The sequence below is a fragment of the Oryx dammah genome, unplaced genomic scaffold (genome assembly GCF_014754425.2).
Source record: "Oryx dammah isolate SB20612 unplaced genomic scaffold, SCBI_Odam_1.1 HiC_scaffold_12, whole genome shotgun sequence".
In the NCBI taxonomy this organism is placed as follows: Eukaryota; Metazoa; Chordata; class Mammalia; order Artiodactyla; family Bovidae; genus Oryx; species Oryx dammah.
This window is the reverse complement of record NW_024070196.1, coordinates 10,444,181-10,453,560: the sequence shown is the minus strand read 5'-3', so window position 1 is coordinate 10,453,560 and position 9,380 is coordinate 10,444,181.

The following is a 9,380-nucleotide window of genomic DNA, read 5'->3' as shown; positions in this document are numbered from 1 at the left end:
GTATATATCTAAAAAAGTTATTTTGAGACATCCCTGGCAGTCCAGTAGGTTGACTCTTTGCTTCCACTGCAGGGGGCACAGGTTCAATGTCTGGTCAGGGAACTAAGATCCTGCATGCCACATGGCGGAGCCAAAATAATCTTTTTTCCCCTTGGGACAAATTGCCAGGTCTGGAATCATTGCATCAGAAGACATGAGTATTTATACATTCTCATTTTTTATTTTACTGAAGTGCCCATGGACTCTGAGAACATGCCCCTATTCATGGCAGATCAGCTTTCTAGTGACAGAGTAACTGCCTGGTTGAAGGTCACCCTGCAGAAAGCTCTCTCTGGGTGATGCCAGGATCACTTGGGCTAGTGGAGAGAAACACACTCTTTAGAGCTCTTCTTCCTTCCACATTTTTTTTTTTTTACCATTATTCTCTGGATAAAAGATACTGCAAGGCCACTGGCTTGGGTCATTTAACCCACATGTTATAGGAAATAGGGCAGCATTTGCCTGAGGGGCCCAAGGGCAGTGGGAATGCCTCCAGATATTGCAACAGCAAATGCAAGATGGTGTACCTAGCTCCCTTTTCTCCACAGCAGGCCTCTCCAGAAGCTGGGGCAGGGGAAACAATGATTACAAAAGGGCAGGGCTTGCCACCTGGGGAGGGTACTGCCTGTGTGCCTTGACCCGGGTCTCTGAGCCAGCCCAGTTCTTCTAACTCCAATCTTGAAAAGATAATTGTCCCAGATTTCTTCAGAGGATTTTAACTTCCATGTGACAGAATTGGAAAATCTCTCTCCCTTCCCTGCCAACACACTAATTTCCAGTTCCCCCATCCCTGCTTCACTGGGAACATCCATTTCTCAGCCAGACCACCATGCTGCCTGGGCCAAGCAGTGGGGTGCTTTTTTTTGTAATTACCCACGGGTCAGCTCGAGCACGTTAGATTGTAAACATCTTGAGATTGGAGGCTGTCTGGCTTTAGGATTCCTTGCAGGACTCTCCACAGTGCATTGCACACTCCAGGTGGTTGTTCAGTTTCTCAGTCGTGTCCGACTCTCTGCAACTCCATAGACTGCAGCACCCCAGGCTTCCCTGTCCTTCACTAGCTCCCAGAGTTTGGCTCAAACTCATGCCCACTGAGTCAGCGATGCCATCCAACCATCTCATTCTCTGCCGCCCCCTTCTCCTCCTGCCCTCAGTCTTTCCAATGAGGAAAGACGCTTTTCCCAAATGCATCGGGGTCTTTTTCCAATGAGTTGGCTCTTCACATCAGGTGGCCAAGGTATTGGCGCTTCAGCTTCAGCATCAGTCCTTGCAATGAATATTCAGGGTTGATTTCTGTTAGGACTGACTGGTTTGATCTCCTTGCAGTCCAAGGGACTCTCAAGAGTCTTCTCCAGCACCACAGTTCAAATCAATATTTGCTGACTGAATATCCTTAGTTAACTAGGGTCATTCTATAACTTCCTTGGGATTCCAAACTCTTCCAAGTTATGATGTCTAGGAGTGTTGGGAAAAGTGAGCTCTTCCTAGAAGCAATCAGGGAACCCTGGAGGGGTTCTGAAACCCAGGCTTAATGTTGTTAAGGGAAGAAGAGAGCCTGGTGCCGGAGCCGAGGGGAAGGGCCTTCGCGCCATCTTGGGGTGGCTGTAGCTCAGCCCATGGTGCTTCAGCCCCAGAGCCTTTCCTGTGGCCAAAGTATTGGAGCTTCAGCTTCAGCATCAGTCCTTGCAATGAATATTCTGGGTTGATTTCCTTTAGGACTGATTGGTTTGATCTCCTTGCAGTCCACGGGACTCTCAAGGGTCTTCTCCAGCACCACAGTTCAAATCAATATTTGCTGACTGAATATCTTTCCCTGGGGACGCTTCTTCCCTCTGCAGGTCTCATCCATTTCATGTCTACCCATTAACTCCTCATCCCGCAGTTGTCAGTCCAATCGTTAGGTCCTCAGTACTGTCTCAGAATAGGCCAAGTTACCCTGTTAACACCTGTGCATCTCTTCCTCAGCACTTATCACGATTTTCATGAAGTATTTATATTTGTGTTTGTAATTACTTGATCCATGCTTTCTCTCTGACTGGAGACTGCTGCTCCATGAGGGCATGAATTGTACTTCTTGTGTTCACTGTTGTCTTCCTGGTTCTAGCATATTTCCCAGCATATAATGGAAGGACAGTTATTACTAGAGGCAGGAGTAATAATTTTTCTATACCATGTGGGTTTACCAGCTGCAATCCTGGAAGATACAGAGTGTATTAGGGTTCTCTAGAGAAGCATAATCAACTAATAGAAGATTAGGTATATCTATGTCTATATACAGGCTTCCCTGGTGGCTCAGCAGTAAAGAATCTGCCTGCCTATGCAGGAGTCACCAGTTCCATCCCTGGGCCAGAAAGAGCCCCTGAAGGACAAAATGGCTACCCAGCCCAGTATGCTTGCCTGGAAAATCTCCATGGACAGAGGAGCCTGGAGGGTTACAGTCCATGGGGTTGCAGAGTCGAACAAGACTTAGCAACTAAACAACAAATACCTATGTATCAATAGATATCACTATGTTAATATCAGTGTATTCGTATAGATGGGCTTCCCCAGGGGTTCAGTGGTAAAGAATATGCCCTTGTAATGGAGGAGACACAGAAGACATGGGCTTGATTTCTGGGTTGGGAAGATCCCCTGGAGGAGGGCATGGCAACCCAGTCCAGTATTCTTGCCTGGGAATCCCATGGACAGAGGAGCCTGATGGGCTACAGTCCATAGAGTTGCAAAGAGTCAGACACGACTGAAGTGACGAAGCACTGCTCGGTATAGACATAGGTATATATGGAGAAAGGGAGAAGGAGAGGAAGGCACATTGATTGATTGTGATTTACTATAGGAATTGGCTCATGCAGTAATTATGGAGGTCAAGAAATCTCACAATCTGCCATTTGCAGGCTGAAGATCCAGGAAAGCCTTGGTGTGAGCCCCAGACCAAGTGTGAAGCCAGAGAACAAGGAGCATCAGTGTCCAAGGGCAGGGGGGATGGAGGGCTCAGCTCGAGAAGGAAGAGAGGGTGTTCAGTCTTCCTCTGCCTTCTGTGTTCAGCCCCTCAGTGGGTTGGATGATGCCCACCTGTATTGGTGAGAGCCATCTTTCTCACTCAGTCCACGGATTCAAATGTAATGACACACCCAGAAGTAATGTTTACCAGCTCTCTGGGAAGCCCTCAGCCCAGTCAAACTGACACACAGGATAACATCACACAGAGAGCCTGGCTGGACTCTCAGTGGAGCTTGTGCAATGTGCTGCTCTCAGAATAGAATTTCTCAAATTGCATTACCCACATTGCTGGTTCACGAACTCTCAACAGGGTTCTGTGAAGAAAAAAGTTCTTTAAAAAATACAGATGTAATGAAAATACCAAACACATTTAGACAGCTATTATTCTGTGATAACTTCTCTTTAAGAAAACATACACTTCAAACTGCTAACATTGGTTACGTATGGGAAGGGGGTCTTTCACTTTTCCTTCATTATGCTTTATTGTTTTTTTTTTTAATTGTGGGGAATGCACATTACAAAATTTACCATTTTAGCCATTTTTAAGTGTATATTTCAGGGTACATGTCAATAGATTAAGCATTTTCATATTATTGGGCAACCATTGCCATTATATTTTGTAGATTACTAGTTCACAAAATTTATTGTGTACTATCCTGATATCTTGGTGAATTAACCCACCCCCAACTCAAAGGGTGGCCTCTGGGTTGTCTGAAGCTACTTGGAATTACTCCCACATTTGCATTTGCTCCAGTGGTTAGTTGAAGGACAAGCCTCCAGGTTTGCTTTTTTAAAACATTCATTTATTTTTTCAGCTTTGTCAGGTCTTAGCTGTTGGCACGCGGGATCTTTGTTGTGTCCTGTGGGATCTTTTCTTGTGCACACAGACTCTCCAGTTGTGGTGCGCAGGCTCAATTGCTGGGACATGTGGGATCCCATTCCCCTACCGGGGATCGAACCCTTGTCCCCTGCACGGCAAGGCGGACGCTTAACCACTGGACCACCAGCAAGCCCCTTGGGCTACAGGCTTAAGTGAGTGAGGCTTGGCAGGTTCCTAAATTCGTTCGATGTCCAGATTGAAGTAGTTACGATAGGCAGCATCTTTCTAGCACTGGAAGGAATACTATTTTATAGGTAAACCTGGAAACTTTGAGGCCTTTTGGTTCTCATGAAGGAAGCTTTCTGGAGACTGAAGGTAACATCAACAAGGGGGAAGAGCTGAGAGAATCATACAAAAATAAAGTTGGAGTGGTGACAACTTCAGAAGCCTATACCCTACTTCTCCAGGGAGGTTTTCTGTGTTATGATCCAATAATTTCTCATTTATTTTTGCACTTTCCCTCATTAATACCTGTGAGAGAAACCAGCTTGGAATATATAGCTTGGAAGATACTCAAAAGATTAATATTCTTTCTTCTCATCATATCATTTATGTTTTGCCATAGCTATAATCTATGTACCTCACTGACAAAAGTGTCAGCTTGAGCCAGAGGCTCCCAGGTTCCTGCTCAAAATTGGTTGTCTCTTTGTAAGAAAATTCAGATTTCATTTAGAGTGGTGGTGTACCTGGACAAAAGACCACACTTTCCATCTTCCCTTGTAGGAAAGTGTGGTCATGTGATTAAGTTCTGACTTGTGAGATAAAAAGCAAAATGTTGTCTAAGACATGCAGGAAGGCTGAGAAAAGATGCTGATTCAGCTGGGGGAGGTGGGGGGGCACTTTATCTTTTCCCTTCCTCCTTCATAACAGGAACTCTAGGAGACTGGGGACTATGAAATCAGGTTAGATTATTTACTCATAGATGAAAGAGAGACATAAATTTCTTATTATTTAAATCATTGTTACTTTGGATTTTCTGTTATAATGTATCTGAACCTAACTGACTCACTGCCTGAAATATATTCAAAGATTCAGGAGACACCATATTTGACTTCACAGGTAGCAATTTTGTGAGTCATCAGGGGACACTACTGTAGGTAGTGGAACCTAGGGAACCTACATAAAAGGACGGTTTCAAGGAACCTGCAGAAAGGGAAGGTTTCATCCGAGTTAACCTCTGTTTTATCTAGACAGAGGAACCTGACCAACTTCCATTGATTCAAATCCTTTACTCAGGACTTCCCTGGTGGTCCAGTCGTTAGACTCCACATTCCCAATGCAGAGGCTAGATCCCACATGCCTCAACTGAGTTCAGATGCCGCAACGAAAGATCCCGCATGTGGCAACTAAGACGCAGTGCAGTTAAATAAATAAATAATAAGTAAATAAGACTTCCCTGGTGGCCCAGTGGCTAAGACTCTTTGCTTCCATTGTAGGGGGCCTCGGTTAGATATCTGGTAAGGGAACTAGATCCACACACCACAACTAAACATCCCACATGTTACAGTTTAGACCTAGCATCGTCAAAGTAAATAAATAATTTTTAAAAAAAATTTAAAAAAAGATAAAAGTCTTAATTCTTCCAGGCACTGAGTGAAGCATAAAAACGCCCAGCTGACATATGTACTTGAGTCTCTCTCAGGCACCTAATGAGTCTGAAATTGAAACTAGTTTTGCCCATCCCAGTTACCACCACCACGTGAACTTCTGTCTCTGGTTTTCTTCGCAGTTGACGTTCAGTAGCGTTCATAGCCGTCCACCTAACTTATCATGCCAGGAGCCTGGGGCTGTCTTTGTCACTTTCTTCCTCATTTCTATAGCCAGGCTGCAATCAGGTCCCAGTGTGCTGTGCGCTAAGTCGCTTCAGTTGTGTCCAACTCTTTGCAAGGACTGTAGCCTGCCAGGCTCCTCTGTCCATGGGATTCTCTGGGCAAGAACACTGGAGTGGGTTGTCACGCCCTCCCCCAGGGGATCCTCCTGACCCTGAGTCTCTTAGGTCTGGTGCATTGGCAGGCGGGTCTTTACCACAAGCGCCACCTGGGAAGCCCTATGAAGTCTCAGAATCTCCCTCTAAAATACATTTTGATCCACTGCTCTCTGTCTCTGCTGTCACTTGGGTGACAGCTCTACCATTTCTTGCCCAGACAACTCCAAAAGCCTTCCCTCTGGATTCCCATTCCCCACATAGCACCCGGAGAGGAAACCCAAACCAGATCACATTACCACCATGGTGAAAACTCTTCATAGGCTCCCCATAGCATTAGGATATAATCCCAAATCCTATTGGTGATGAAAATAATCAATACACGATCTACAGTAGGAAAAGAAAAGAGTTTTATTCGAGCCAAACTGAAGAGTATAGCCCAGAAGACAGCCTCTCAGATAGCCCTGAGGAACTGCTCCAAAGAAGCATGATCAGCACAGTTTAATGTCTCGTCAGAACAAAGAACATCAAATAAGTCAGGGATACATTCTTTCAAGGTCTCAAGAAAAATGAAACAAACCAGATCAGCACCAACTCAGTGAGTCAGTACAGCCTTGGCCTAGGAAGGGAGTCTTATCATCGAAGGAGTACCAGCACAGGCGTCCCAGAAAGGGAGGTGTTGAATCTTGATTTTTTTTTTTTTTGGCTGTGCCGCCCAGGCATGTTGGATCTTAGTTTCTCGACCAGGAATCATCCCCTGCATCCTTCCATTGGAAGCACAGTCTTAACCACTGGACCTCCAGCGGAGTCTCCTGAATCTTTATTTTTAACATGGACATTCTTCACTTCTGGTCAGTTCACCCTTTTCTTTAAAAATTCAAGCAGATGTACAATGTACATTTGATAGGCCACAGACAGGCTGTTTTAGCATAAAATTTGAGTTAATTCATGTAAAAGCCAGTATGACTCCCCCATACCTCAGTATGTGGAAATTTCATCACTGTATATGGCCTGTGAGACTTTGCCAGGTCTGACCCCTGCTCACCCTCCAGCACCCAGCATCGTCGTCAGCTAGTTTCTCTCTTACTGAGCTTGATGCCTGATTTTCTCTTTCAGTCTCCAGAATGTACCAGACTCCCAACCCAGGGGCTTGCACAGGCTGCTTTCCTGCCTGGATTCCTCTGCTCCCATCTGCTATTTTGCAGCCAACCCCTACTGATTCTTCTCTTCACTGTTTAATGACTCCTTCAATAAGACCTTGACACCACTCCTGACTTATATCCGGACACTTCATATTGAATAATATTACATGTGGTGTTTTGTGGCTGGCTTCTTTCACTTAGCATGGTGTTTTCAAGGCTCATCCTGTTGTAGTATGCCTCAGTACATCACTCCTTTTTATTGTAGATGAATTATTCCATTGTAGATGCATGCCTGCTAAGTCGCTTAAACCGTGTCTGACCCTTTACGACCCCATGGGCCATAGCCTGCCAGGCTCCTCTGTTCATGGGCTTCTCCATCAACAATACTGGAGTGGATCTTCCCAACCTAGGTATCGAGTCTGTGTCTCTTAGCCTCCTGCATTGGCAAGAGAGTTCTTTACCACTAGCGCCACCTGGAAAGCCCATTTCATTGTATGTCAAAGTGTTTGTGAAAGTGTTAATTGTTCAGTCCACCTCTTTGTGACCCGATGGACTGTGGCCCACCAGGCTCCTCTGTCCATGGAATTTTCCAGGCAAGAATACTAGAGTGGGTAGCCATTCCCTTCTCCAGGGATCTTCCCTGGAACCCAGGTCTCCTGCGTTGCAGGCAGATTCTTTACCATCTGAGCCACCAGGGAAGTCCATTCCATTGTATAGATACAGATTTATCCACTCGTCAGCTGGTGGACATTTGGGTTGAGCCTACTTTTTGCCTATTATGAACACTGTTAGCAAGAACAAGCATTTGCGAGGACATATGTTTTCATTTCTCTTGGTTATATGCGGAGGGAGTGGAGTTGCTGACTCAGATGTTAACTGGGAGGTGTCAACAGCCCCTTTTTATGAGGAAAGGTTTAGGATTTTGTCCAGAGGATCCGGTGCCTGTCAGGGTTTGGCTGTTTGGTTAACAGCCAATTGTTTACATCCCTCCTATTCTTGTCTTTCCCTTTTTTTTTTTTTTGCCACTTTTCTTTTCTGTAGATTCCAGCTCCCCTGCAGATTGTAGCCAGCACCAGGATTTTCAAGGGGTAAAAGTTATTTGTAAAACATTTTGAACTCTCTGGAGGATGGACATTAAAGTAATAATGTTTATCTGTTTAATCTGTGGGCTAGCCATTTGCAGGCTGTTTTGTAACAAAAAGAGCTTATTGAGTAGGAGGCTTTTAAAACTAGTTCCTGAGGGTAACACTCCTACAACAAACTGCTCAGAGTCTCAACTACCCAGCTAGCAATCTGCACCTTTTAAAGAACCACTTTGAAGTCCCTTGGTGATATTAACATCACAAGTGAACCTGTATACGTAAACATATGTTGTTCCCGAGCTTGTAAAAACGTATACAGAGTTCCTGATGTGTGCCTGGCAGATAATAATTGCTTAATAAACTGTTGTTGCTGTTGTTCAGTCGCTAAATTGTGTCCTACTCTTGGCGACCCCATGGACTGTAGCCTGTCAGGCTCCTCTGTCTATGGGATTTTCCAGGCAAGAATACTGGAGCGGGTTGCCATTTCTTTCTTCAGGGGCTCTTCCCCACCCAGGGATCGAACCTGGGTCTCCTGCATTGCAGGCGGATTCTGTACCAACTGAGCTACCAGGGGCCCCTAATAAACTGTTAGCTGCTATTATGAACAGTTACTCTAATGAACAATCGGTTTCTTTGAGGTAAGGATTTCAGTCATTCAGAATGTCTTATTAACATTGTGAGGACACAGTGAATTGTTTGAAGACACATTGAAAAGTACCCCTTTTCAGGGTGCACTGACAGATTCTCATTTGATCGTCACGCCCATCTGGTGAAAACCACAGAGAACCTGGCAGTTGTTCTCAGGTGCTCACTTTTGGCATAATAAAGATCGACTCAATCTACCCCGGCAAATTTAATCTGCTGATTACAGCAGAAACGACTCTACCGTGATCTGACACCCTCTCCCCTACACCAAGTGTGATTACACAGAAGAGTTTAAGAGCAGCTGCCCGCCCCGCCAGAAAATGTTCCTTACCCTTAAAAAGCTTTCAATCTAAGGTGTAGATTTACAGGCATTTTACTTTAGACGAGGGCCGAGAATGGGGGGAAAAAAGAGCCCTGTGTGTGCGTCCATTCACAGTTCAGGGGCCGTCCCGGGAGGATGAAACCTAGAAGTCAAGCCTTTTACCCCAGCAAGCCAGACCTCAGAGTCAAGCCGTCCGGCTGCGGAGTATTACAGATGCTCTGAAAACACCCCTTCCTGGTCCTGGTCAAGTTCCCCCGCATCAGGGAGCCGACGGTGAGTCACTCCGAAGAGGGGAGCCAAGAAAAGGGGAGGCGCTCGCGCCTGGGGCTGGAGGTGAGCCGCAGGGCGA